The sequence below is a fragment of the Cynara cardunculus genome, assembly GCF_001531365.2.
Source record: "Cynara cardunculus var. scolymus isolate 2C chromosome LG 2, CcrdV1, whole genome shotgun sequence".
Lineage (NCBI taxonomy): Eukaryota > Viridiplantae > Streptophyta > Magnoliopsida > Asterales > Asteraceae > Cynara > Cynara cardunculus.
The window spans coordinates 40432897-40441414 of record NC_037529.1 but is presented as its reverse complement, the minus strand read 5'-3'; the positions used below and the strand labels follow the sequence as shown (position 1 = coordinate 40441414).

The 8518-nt window shown below is 37.4% G+C and overlaps 1 long non-coding RNA gene across 1 annotated transcript; it reads left to right on the top strand.

Moving 5' to 3' along the window:
• Window positions 1-961: 961 nt before the first annotated feature.
• LOC112508115 lies at window positions 962-2431 on the top strand. Its single transcript, XR_003068611.1, has 5 exons — window positions 962-1025; window positions 1548-1601; window positions 1691-1758; window positions 1856-1932; window positions 2106-2431. It is a non-coding gene; the product is annotated as an uncharacterized LOC112508115 (long non-coding RNA).
• The last annotated feature ends 6087 nt before the right edge of the window (window positions 2432-8518 follow it).

Sequence of the window (8518 nt, the reverse complement as noted above, 5' to 3'; positions counted from 1 at the left end):
ATTGATTGTTGTTGCTGGCTGCTGTTGCTGTCGATTACAGTTGCTGCGGTTGCTGTTGTGGCTGTAGCAACTTGGTAAGCAAAGGAGATCGAGAAGAGAGACCGAGAAAAGAACTAGGTGTCGTGAAGTCGAAAAGAACTAGGTGTCGTGAAGTCTGAAGTTGTGAGAAGTCGAAGTCGTGATTCGTGAAGTCGTAAATATAAAAGAAAGGAAGAAGACCGTTGTGGAAGGCAGACTAATTTCAGACCTAATATAAGTTACCAAGCCCAAAAAACTAGGCCCATGAAATAACAAAAGCTCAAATAATTAAACCCTAAAAAATCGATATATCGGTCCGATATATACATCAAAATATCGCTAAAAATCGGGAAAAACCAGAAAATATCGCCGATAATATCGGGGACGATATTTTGACCGATATTTATGCACCGATATTTTCTCTAGGACCGATATCCGATATATCGTCGATATATCGATGATATATCGCGATATTAACAGCATATCATATTGCTAAAAAGGAAACTAAGTTGTCCATAGTTCAATCTTCAAAACCAAAAAAGGTTTCATGGGTTGATATAGCAAATGAAGATTAGTAGTAAATACTGCCATGAGCGTGGTATGGGATAAAAATATTTGATCAAAAGCTACATATCCGATATGATAGCATCATGTTCTAAATATCATTCTAATTTTTTTTCCTCGATGAACTGTTGTTCAATAAAATGTTTGTTAGATAGTAATAATGTGCCCATACATGTCTGATGCTAGGTCCATCGATACTAATTGGTTGATGTTGTATGAGCTTCCCGTAATTTAAGATGCTTTTAAAGTTCCAATCTTCTTTTCTTCATGGGTTTATAAATAATTATCTTTTATTGATTTGTTTCATCAGCTGGACTCAAAGTTATTTCGTTTCGTCCCTAGGAATCTGTGTCAGCTTCCACAAGCTTGAAGGTGGTATTATTAAAGCAAAATCTGACTTGGAATTAAAACCTTTATGGTCGACAAGTAGTTCACAGTTGAAGGTTAGACTAAACCTTGCTGCATGGTTGGTTTTATATGTAACTATATTTATTTTCAACCGCAATCACTTGATGATGATACATAATTTTAAACAACTCAAGGTCACATCTAGGTTAAATCATTACTTCTATACCTTACTTCATTATTCTTCTCCAATATACCTTTCTGCATTGTTTGCTCTACCAAGTACTTTTCTTGCGTGGAACCTGGATAAAAGATTATCTTGTCGATGGTTTAAAAAGTTACCTGTCATATAGTTCTTTTACTATTTTTGTGTTGCAGGTTCTGTCAGGTAAAACCATTTTATAGTATTGGTTAGCAATGGAAAGTTTTTTGCTGTTGCAATCCCAAAATTATGGCTTAAGCTAACAAATTTTCAATCAAGTGGTACCATCCAAGTAGCACTTTGTTTCGTATCAGATTAGGCTATGTGACTTTGTTATTGTTGCATAAGATTTATGCACTTGCATCAATTTGCATATCCTTATTCTTATGAAGTTTATTTATCGTCCAACATTATGTAGGTGTTTTTGACTATTACAAACCTGCTATGGAACCATCTCCAAGACCATTTATAGGTGATGGTTATTTTTTATATATTTGGTTTGTTTTTGCTCAATTATCAAACCCAAAGTTCTTATATGTATCATCCTATCAACGTTTTTAGGTAAGTTGCATCACTAGAAAGCACATTATACAACTTTTCATGGAATAAGGAGGCGATTGGCTGGAAAGGTTAATGAATTCCTTAAAATCGTTTCTTTTTGCCTTTGCTTTGTTTTTATGTGTGATGTTTCATTTTTGATAGTTATCATTGATTTTCTACTGTTAGTGTTTAGCCTTCGTCTACCACTCTTCCTCTGCCGCATCTTGCTTTCCCTACAATTGCAATTGCAATTCTGATTCCAGGTCTGTTGCATCTTCCTTTACTTTTAACAATTTGCAGTTATTAAATTCAGCACTTTTTACCATCTAAGTATCACAGTTTAGTGGTCCGTTTATCAAATGCTTACCCGGTTAAGCGCTTACCAAGTCATATTAACTTACCGGATGAATATGACAAAGACCAAAAATCTTACCAGGTAAGAACGAGACAATGAACAAGAGTCTTACTCGGTTAGTGAAGACGGCGATTCATGTGGTCATCACCTGTAGCTTGTAGGGAGCCTGAATGCACCAGAAAAGAAAAGCTAGGGGATGGAGGGAGACCCTCTAAAGGTTCAACTTTAGCCTAATTAGCTTAAGAAATTATATGATTCTTTCGGTTGTTGCATTTTATTACATACTTGTGTCTGATCTTTAGGCAGTAGATGGTTGGAATTGGTTTGTTACAGGGATTTCATTCTTAGAGCCAAGTATTTGTATTCATGAGAAACATTTATGATGTGCAGTAAATTCTTTTTGATCCAAGATTTCATCCTTGTCATGTTTTGAAATCTACACATACTCTCTGTCACTCATGCCATGTCTTTTTCATCTTTAAAGGACACTTACTAAACTTTAGTCCTTTTCTTATATGGACCATCCACCACCCTAGAACATGGATCTGCCCTCCTCTCCCCGTGTTGCTGTTTCTCGTGTGGAGGTAAGATCTGAGTACATTTTACTCCCAGATTCTACCTTCGGAAAATAATTTGTGTTCTTAAGACATCGCACGTGTGTGGCTGCTAGCTTCCTGTGCGTAGTCACGCGTACCCTTTAAATTATTATTATTATTTTCTTATGAGAAGTTATGGCAAGCAATGGTAATTATTTCGTTGAAGGTGGTTTGTATTTTGACTGAAAATTGGCTGTAAAAAGTAGATTTAAATGATAATTTTCTTCTAATTTTTTGAATCACAAATTGGATTAATTTTTTACTTTTGGATTACAATACATCTTGTTGCATTGCGAAAAATTTGATAGAATCTTTACATGTGAACTATCAAGTATCTTAAAGATATCTTGCAATTATTTGATATTTATAAATTGAATGTTCTTGGTACAATCTTTACATCCCGTCGCATTGTGCGGGTACACAACTAACATATATATACTACATTAATAACCATTTAGACCAAAATCTTAATAACAACTCTTAAAGCATAGATTACCATCATTTTATGCAAGAAATTCAAAAATCTCTTAATTACAAATTATTATGCATAATGTACAAATTCTTATGTCAAAACGAAATCCTAATCAAGTCAAACCTACTTTCTCTTCTCGAACTTCTAAAATTACCACAATTGACCGCTTTTTCTTTTGAATTCAATCTCTGCTATTCATTTTACCACGAACCTTGTTTTATAATATTATCGTCAGCAACAAGACACAACCAGCTGAGGAAAACAGACGACCTACGCTTCCGTAAACTAATTCAAGATACTAATTCAAGATTAAACAATCCCTTTCTCCCATCCAGAATTCAAGTTCTTGCGCAGATCGACGAACAATACCTCTATATACAGAAATCTACAAGAATAGTTGTTGTACCGTATGCCATGGGTTGCTCCTCCTCCCTTCCAGGTATTATTAATTTTCTAATTTAGGGTTTTGCTGGTTCTTTCATTAATTTGAGAACCTTCATCAATAACCTTATATTCGTTGAGTTTATTGATTCCGAGCTGGGAAAAGGTTTGAATATGACTTTGAATTGTATTAGGTTTATATGCTTGTTGTTGCTAAGCCGCTTGTTTGATTGCTTAGCTTTGTTCCGTGATGGCGCTAATTTTCTGATTGTTTTGCGATGTGATTTGTTTATTGGGGAATACTGCTTTGCAGATAGGAATGTGGGGCGGGGCGGGTGGACTTAATCCGGATAACGACGACGATTCTGATGCTAAAAATCTACGTGTTAAGGTAGTCTTTTATTTGTAAAATGAGTCATGTTTATAGTTCCATTGTGAATTTACTTTTTTGTTTTTCTGGAAATCGGTTGAATGTTAGCGAGTGTTTATKTAACATTAAGCCATGATATGCGAGAATTCTTAGATTTTATTTAAGAGTATTACTACAACCTAGAAGATACCATTATCATATTCTTTTCTCCGGACACTATAAATAACCCGCCATGCAATACTCAGTTAATACATATTTGAGTTTGAGCTATTGTGGCCTTGGCTCCTGGGTACCCAGCCGAACGAATGGTGTTCTTAGTTCTTAACTTTCTCTTGATATGGTCAGATCCCATTCTGTATATTCTGCTAGAAGTGTTGGCAGAAAATAAACTTGAAGAGTTGAAGGAAAAATTATTCTGACTGAGATGAGGAATCTTAGTTGATTATGAGCTTCCTTAAGATGTAGGATACTAAGATCTTGCGATTGCATTAAATTAATAAAGTGAAAGGATCTTGGTTTGACGTATGAGACAAGAAACTCGTGAAAGAGTACAACATGCGTGTTAAATAATTCTATGTCCTATAGTATAACATTCAATTATCAAGTTGTTAATAAATATATATATATGTCCCCATTGATTAATAGGATAAAATGTTCACACGACTAAACCTTATGTAAGGTGCATTGGTTTTTCATATTGCAACATGGAGTGAACATTAGAAGCTCGACAGAGCCCTTTGAAATAACTTTCCTAACAAAACACTTGATCTCGTTACTTTATAAATAACTTACCAATGTGCATTACCTTGTAACCACATAGATGGATCATGGATCCTTTCACAATGCTTTGATTATCTCATAATCTCACATAAAACAATGAATTGGTTTCCGTTGTTGTTATATTCAAGTCACTTACAATTCATCTATTCATGAATGCACTTGAGTCATGCATGAAGCCAACATATTAAAAGGAAAAATAAGGACAACTGAGAAAATGAGGAACTCCAGATTCAGTCTTGCCTGAAATACCATCGTACTGTCATTGATACTATAAGAAACGAGAAGGGAAACAAGAAAGAAGTGTAGGATATATCAGATAAGTGATTTTAGAGAATTTCAAGGGAAATTAGGGGTAGGACGGTCAAATCTATTTCTAAAGTTGGGGAATTATTTGTAGACTTCCTTGTGTATCATAGCAGAAAATTGTATACATAGATGAGAATGAATTGTAGATGATGTAACACCATTTGCGGTTGTAAGCGTTAAAACTTAGGTTTTGGTACTCGAGGAAGCTGTTGCTGACAAGATCAATGGCAAAAGGATTCATGAAGAGTTGGTGTGCATACCGCATAAACTTGAAAACACCAGAGAACAATGTTGGAAATTATATGGAAAACCATCTGCAAACAGTCGTGAATGGGGACAGAAAGATGGCCAACAAAGATATGCTCAGGTGGCGTTTTAAGATCCAACTCAAGTGCTTGGAGGATTTAGCATGGATGAGATGATTAGACGTATGTTGGGAACCACAAAAAAATGACTAGCAATTCTCAATCAACGAGTTAGGGCATATATTCGTTGATACTTTCATGTAAGGCTCTTACTTTTCATAGATTGAATGCTTTAGGTAGTGAGCATACAGATGCCTGGATCATAGACTACGGTGCTGCGAATGAAATGACTAATAAATTCAAAATCTATATGGATATATCTTGTGTCTTAGCAATAGAAAGATTGTTGTTGCTGCTACAACCATAGTAGCAGGAATAGAAAGCATCCGGGTGACCTCAAAACTATTGCTCCCTGTTATTTACAAATTTGGTTTTCATACAAAAGCTTACCAAAGATCTTGTGTTAGCTTGGCTCCAACGGTCAAAAGTACCTGGAGGTCCCAAGTTCAAATCCAAGGAGGAATAAAAATCCTCTTATGGCCACGGAATTCCAAATGCGATGACTCCAAGCCATCTGCAAAGCAGGTGGGATTAGTCGGCTCGCATAGCGGGTTGGATATCCATGTTAATAAAAAAAAGATCTTGTGTTATCTATACAACCTTATAAACTAGATTTCATGAAAGTCTTAAAAACAACCTTAAATGCATAAGGTAATACATTTTGATCCACAAAAACTTAAAGTCTTAAAAACAAGTCCTAATGCATAGAGTACTACTATTTTATGCATAGAGTACAATTTAACCATGTTGTTCATCCCTATCGCTCATCCCAAAGCAACGATTCAATTTAAATCTCGGGCGATTATATTCCCAAGACTCCATACACTCTCATCTGTTCATCCCTCATCCGACGATTCAGTTTCTCAACTCATCGATTACCAAAATGACGATTCAAACTCTGATTACTGATATGTTATGAGGGTTCACTACCATTCGCTCTCCATCACCCTCAATCTATCGCTCTCCATCCAGAAGTCACTACCTTTTGATCGTATTAAGAGCCACCAGAAATCCTTTTATGCTCGTCATATTCCGGATTTCGTGGTACATATGCTCCAGATCTTCTAAATACAAGTTTGAGAAGTCAGCTTCACTAAACACCCAGACCTTACCATCTTGTCGTGTCACTGTGAATACTGGATACCAGACTTTGAAAAGTATTTGAGCATTAATTTGTTTAATTGACACAACTCGATGTTTGGACCCAACTTGACTGATCGAGAGACGCTTGGCTTTGAGGAAGTGCTTATACTCGAAACGATAGTCTTTAGATTCCTTATGAATACCAAGAATCTTATCAGCATTTAGAGCTTTGCGGTGCCGAAGGAAGATGCCAAAATAGATGTCTTCAAGATAAGGCTCTCTGATTCTTGCCCTGTCATAGCCTGGAAAGTTAGCTCGTATTGCAAATGGCACATAATTCCTTGTAAATATCTCGGTCGGATCAAATACCGCTCTTGGAGTATCGGACGCACCAACTTCAACTGTAGTGGAAGGTTCAGGCAATGTCTAACGATCACCCTGAAATTGGAATACTGGGTCTTCTTCATTGATGTCAGCTTCAAAGTCAAAATATAACCCAAATGATTTGTCAATATTATCAATATCTTTTTCGAAATCCTGTTATCTACCCAATACCGTAGCAAAAACATCATTAAAACCAACATTGGCCAACAAATCCAATAACAGCCTTGTTCCTACCATGGAGTCCGCTGGCTTTTCAACCATTGGCTCGATCGATGGATTTGTCTCCAATACTTCATCATCTTCCACAATAATTGGCTCGCTAGTTCTTTCCCTTGTAGACTCAGGAACAGAACGTTCTACGTTAACGTCTTGAGTAGATGGCTCTCTTTCAACACTTAGAGCGTGAGCAGACGACTCAGCCACCCTTTGTCTTTTTCTCTCCCCCTCATGATGATCAGGATCGTCCGGATCATCATGCCTTCATTTGAGTGAGGTGGCCTGAGCTCGGCAAGTCTATTCTAGGATAGATACCCATTCGAAGAGGGCATCAATTGAACTTTTAAGAACTTGAGTGTTTGATGTGATTAACTTACTAACTTTGGTGAAGATAGAAGCAACCACATCCTGAAAGGCCAAAAACTTTGAGGCTCGAACTGTGGGGTTTTCATCAATTTGCTGTCTAAGGAGCCCAATCAAATCTACATCTTCCGCATCAGGGTTTTGGGATAACATCAGTTTAGCATACAATAATGATTTGAGTTCGTCCACCGATTGCTCTTGTACCGTCGAAGGCTCAGGTACAGGCGATGGTGATGGCGCAGATGGTTGATCTTCTTCTACTTGCTCCTTCCCCTTCAACAATATTTTGAGACTAGCAATCTGAGCATCCATGTTATCTTGAATAGCCTTTAGGGCACCGTCCAAATATTCCCTTGACACGAAGTCTGGTAAGCTCACCCCTGGATCACTTAGATTACCAGTTGAGACAACAGTTGAGTAAACTGTTGTGCCTACGTTTAGTATTGGCAAAATGGTAGCACTTGTAGGACTTTCGACCGGTCCTTATGGTTGGTCAAAAGACACTACTCTGGTCGTTCCGACGAGTTCACTAAGAACCGCAATGGGAGCAACAGATGCTCAAGACTCTTGTGTACCTAAGTGTATCGGCTCTAGACTCGAGGTGCACAGAATCGAAGTAGTAGGCTGGGGCAGCGGCCTACTTATTTCAATATCTACTTTCTTCGAGTGAGAAGTAGATAGCGTATGTGCTATATCCCCATGTTGAAATGAAACAACTGGTTGTTGAGAACCAGTTGAGTGGTCGGGTTGGGTGTGCAAGTGCATAGCTAGGCTAGCTATGTCTTCTTCAATACCAACATTCAACGGATGAATGTCGATAGCAGATGTAGGTGCCCGGCTATGTGTTTCAGCTGGGATAGGAGCTTGATCTTGATTTTGTGCTCCACTATCACACTCACCATATTTTTCTGCTTCTCTTCCACTCAACCTCTCAGCATTTTCAACTTCAGCTCCCTCATCACCTCCTTCTACTGGAATATCTGACAAATCTTCCAGCATACGATCATAGTCATCAGGTCTGGCTCCAAAATCATCAACATTAAACGATAGAGAATGCAGACTTGGACAAGTCTGTGGAGCTTCAAACTCTGGAAAAAGCTCATCAATATTATCAACCACTGCTCCTATTTGAATATTCTGAGAAAGAATCGGTTGAGCAGGGTTGTCAGCATCATCTT